Raw genomic sequence first — 4,955 nt, 5'->3', positions numbered from 1 at the left:
TGGGGTGGTAGGAGCAGTGGCAGCTCCACCAGCAGCGGCTGCCTCAGTCTGCAGTCGATGATGAGTAGCTTTCTTCACCAGCGCAGTGAGGAAACTACTAACCAGCCGCAGCAGCAGCATCAGGTGGACCTGGAGCAGGACCTCAAACAACAGGCTTGGGCCTACTTGGACAGCACCCTGCCAACCGAGGTAGACAATCCCCTTGACTACTGGGCAACAAAACTTGACCTTTGGCCCCAACTAGCTGAATTTGCCCTTGAAAGGCTGTCATGCCCGGCCAGTAGCGTGGCATCGGAGCGCGTGTTTAGTGCGGCAGGAGGTATTGTAACTCCGCGGAGGACACGACTGTCCACCCAAAGTGTGGAGAGACTAACGTTTGTGAAAATGAATCAGGCGTGGATTAGTCTGGATTTCAAACCACCAGTTCCTGACACAACTGACTAAATCCGCCATGAATCATGCCCCAAACATGTGCCACTTTCAGGTCTCCTCACACTGCTGGTGTGTTCCATTTTTTGTCATAGGGTGCTGGCAGATTACGGGCCTCCCATTGCTGCTGCCAGGCCCGTAATCTGCCATGGGCCCCTGTACCGCCTCTTCATGCTGCTGCCAGGTCCAGAGTCTCTCATGGGTCCCTGTACGGCCTCCCATTGCTGCTGTCTCCATCGCCACACTCTGCCATGTGCCACTTTCAGGTCTCCTCACACTGCTGGTGTGTTCCATTTTTTGTCATAGGGTACTGGCAGATTACGGGCCTCCCATTGCTGCTGCCAGGCCCGTAATCTGCCATGGGCCCCTGTACCGCCTCTTCATGCTGCTGCCAGGTCCAGAGTGTGTCATGGGTCCCTGTACGGCCTCCCATTGCTGCTGTCTCCATCGCCACACTCTGCCATGTGCCACTTTCAGGTCTCCTCACACTGCTGGTGTGTTCCATTTTTTGTCATAGGGTGCTGGCAGATTACGGGCCTCCCATTGCTGCTGCCAGGCCTGTAATCTGCCATGGGCCCCTGTACCGCCTCCTCATGCTGCTGCCAGGTCCAGAGTCTCTCATGGGTCCCTGTACGGCCTCCCATTGCTGCTGTCTCCATCGCCACACTCTGCCATGTGCCACTTTCAGGTCTCCTCACACTGCTGGTGTGTTCCATTTTTTGTCACAGGGTGCTGGCAGATTACGGGCCTCCCATTGCTGCTGCCAGGCCTGTAATCTGCCATGGGCCCCTGTACCGCCTCCTCATGCTGCTGCCAGGTCCAGAGTCTCTCATGGGTCCCTGTACGGCCTCCCATTGCTGCTGTCTCCATCACCACACTCTGCCATGTGCCACTTTCAGGTCTCCTCACACTGCTGGTGTGTTCCATTTTTTGTCATAGGGTGCTGGCAGATTACGGGCCTCCCATTGCTGCTGCCAGGCCTGTAATCTGCCATGGGCCCCTGTACCGCCTCCTCATGCTGCTGCCAGGTCCAGAGTCTCTCATGGGTCCCTGTACGGCCTCCCATTGCTGCTGTCTCCATCGCCACACTCTGCCATGTGCCACTTTCAGGTCTCCTCACACTGCTGGTGTGTTCCATTTTTTGTCACAGGGTGCTGGCAGATTACGGGCCTCCCATTGCTGCTGCCAGGCCTGTAATCTGCCATGGGCCCCTGTACCGCCTCCTCATGCTGCTGCCAGGTCCACAGTGTCTCATGGGTCCCTGTACGGCCTCCCATTGCTGCTGTCTCCATCGCCACACTCTGCCATGTGCCACTTTCAGGTCTCCTCACACTGCTGGTGTGTTCCATTTTTTGTCACAGGGTGCTGGCAGATTACGGGCCTCCCATTGCTGCTGCCAGGCCCGTAATCTGCCATGGGCCCCAGTACCGCCTCCTCATGCTGCTGCCAGGTCCAGAGTCTCTCATGGGTCCCTGTACGGCCTCCCATTGCTGCTGTCTCCATCGCCACACTCTGCCATGTGCCACTTTCAGGTCTCCTCCTTCTGCTGGTGTGTTCCATTTTTTGTCATAGGGTGCTGGCAGATTACGGGCCTCCCATTGCTGCTGCCAGGCCCGTAATCTGCCATGGGCCCCTGTACCGCCTCCTCATGCTGCTGCCAGGTCACAGTGTCTCATGGGTCCCTGTATGGCCTCCCATTGCTGCTGTCTCCATCGCCACACTCTGCCATGTGCCACTTTCAGGTCTCCTCACACTGCTAGTGTGTTCCATTTTTTCTCATAGGGTGCTGGCAGATTACGGGCCTCCCATTGCTGCTGCCAGGCCCGTAATCTGCCATGGGCCCCTGTACCGCCTCCTCATGCTGCTGCCAGGTCCAGAGTCTCTCATGGGTCCCTGTACGGCCTCCCATTGCTGCTGTCTCCATCGCCCCACTCTGCCATGTGCCACTTTCAGGTCTCCTCCTTCTGCTGGTGTGTTCCATTTTTTGTCATAGGGTGCTGGCAGATTACGGGCCTCCCATTGCTGCTGCCAGGCCTGTAATCTGCCATGGGCCCCTGTACCGCCTCCTCATGCTGCTGCCAGGTCCACAGTGTCTCATGGGTCCCTGTACGGCCTCCCATTGCTGCTGTCTCCATCGCCACACTCTGCCATGTGCCACTTTCAGGTCTCCTCCTTCTGCTGGTGTGTTCCATTTTTTGTCATAGGGTGCTGGCAGATTACGGGCCTCCCATTGCTGCTGCCAGGCCTGTAATCTGCCATGGGCCCCTGTACCGCCTCCTCATGCTGCTGCCAGGTCACAGTGTCTCATGGGTCCCTGTACGGCCTCCCATTGCTGCTGTCTCCATCGCCACACTCTGCCATGTGCCACTTTCAGGTCTCCTCACACTGCTGGTGTGTTCCATTTTTTTTCATAGGGTGCTGGCAGATTACGGGCCTCCCATTGCTGCTGCCAGGCCTGTAATCTGCCATGGGCCCCTGTACCGCCTCCTCATGCTGCTGCCAGGTGCACAGTGACTCATGGGTCCCTGTACGGCCTCCCATTGCTGCTGTCTCCATCGCCACACTCTGCCATGTGCCACTTTCAGGTCTCCTCACACTGCTGGTGTGTTCCATTTTTTGTCATAGGGTGCTGGCAGATTACGTGCCTCCCATTGCTGCTGCCAGGCCCGTAATCTGCCATGGGCCCCCGTACCGACTCCTCATGCTGTGACGTTGCAACAAGGTGGAATTCAACCCTACATATGTTAGACCGCCTTTACGAACAGCGAAAGGCCATCACAGATTTCCTGATGTTACAAGCGGATAAAGGTACTCCCTGTGTAACTTAGATGTCAGCCATTGGCAGCTCATGCGTGACACCTGCCGCTTGCTGAGGCCCTTTGAGGAGGCCACGCTATTCGTGAGTCGGCAGGACTATGGGATGAACGACGTCATTCCTCTGTTGCACGTCCTGGAACAAATGCTGTTAACAATGGCTGGTCAGGGTGCGGTAGACGTGGCGCACAGATCTCAACGCCACAAGACCCCTGTGGGGGCAGGACAGGAAGAAGAGGAGGAGGTAGAGGAGGACATTGGTGCTCAGGAATTATTGAGTGAAATGGGTGGTTTTTCCACTCAGCGGACAGGAGTGGAGGAGCAGGAGCATCTGGTAGAGGAGGAGGAGGAGGAGACAGAGGACCCAGACGCACCGTGGCAGTATGCTGTGGAGATGGAGGCAGGGAGTCCCTCGCATTCCTTGGCACAAATGGCCCATAGCATGCTCGGTTGCTTGCGTAGCGACAGCCGAATAATAACCATCAGACAGAGGGATGACTTTTGGCTGTCCACCTTGTTGGACCCTCGCTACCGTTCAAAAATGGTGGCCTTTTTCACACCTGCTGAGAGGGAGGCCAAAATATAGTACTATAAAAACCACCTATATAGTCAGCTGGTCTCTGCCTTTGTGCGCCAACGTCCATCCTCAGACACTGTGGGCCCTGTGCGCTCGCGTTCCGCTGCCATGGCAGCAGGGGAGGGGTGGGGTGGTAGGAGCAGTGGCAGCTCCACCAGCAGCGGCTGCCTCAGTCTGCAGTCGATGATGAGTAGCTTTCTTCACCAGCGCAGTGAGGAAACTACTAACCAGCCGCAGCTGCAGCAGCATCAGGTGGACCTGGAACAGGACCTCAAACAACAGGCTTGGGCCTACTTGGACAGCACCCTGCCAACCGAGATAGACAATCCCCTTGACTACTGGGCAACGAAACTTGACCTTTGGCCCCAACTAGCTGAATTTGCCCTTGAAAGGCTGTCATGCCCGGCCAGTAGCGTGGCATCGGAGCGCGTGTTTAGTGCGGCAGGAGGTATTGTAACTCCGCGGAGGACACGACTGTCCACCCAAAGTGTGGAGAGACTCACGTTTGTGAAAATGAATCAGGCGTGGATTAGTCTGGATTTCAAACCACCAGTTCCTGACACAATGACTAAATCCGCCATGAATCATGCCCCAAACATGTGCCACTTTCAGGTCTCCTCACACTGCTGGTGTGTTCCATTTTTTGTCATAGGGTGCTGGCAGATTACGGGCCTCCCATTGCTGCTGCCAGGCCCGTAATCTGCCATGGGCACCTGTACCGCCTCCTCATGCTGCTGCCAGGTCCAGAGTCTCTCATGGGTCCCTGTACGGCCTCCCATTGCTGCTGTCTCCATCGCCACACTCTGCCATGTGCCACTTTCAGGTCTCCTCACACTGCTGGTGTGTTCCATTTTGTCATAGGGTGCTGGCAGATTACGGGCCTCCCATTGCTGCTGCCAGGCCCGTAATCTGCCATGGGCCCCTGTACCGTCTCCTAATGCTGCTGCCAGGTCCAGAGTGTGTCATGGGTCCCTGTACGGCCTCCCATTGCTGCTGTCTCCATCGCCACACTCTGCCATGTGCCACTTTCAGGTCTCCTCACACTGCTGGTGGGTTCCATTTTTGTCATAGGGTGCTGTATGGCCTCCCATTGCTGCTGCCTCCACCGCCACACTGTGGCTCCACACTCTGGTTT

This window comes from Staurois parvus, unplaced genomic scaffold (genome assembly GCF_062004578.1).
Source record: "Staurois parvus isolate SC_StPar_1 unplaced genomic scaffold, SC_StPar_1.0 ptg000147l, whole genome shotgun sequence".
In the NCBI taxonomy this organism is placed as follows: Eukaryota; Metazoa; Chordata; class Amphibia; order Anura; family Ranidae; genus Staurois; species Staurois parvus.
This window is presented reverse-complemented; position numbering follows the sequence as displayed.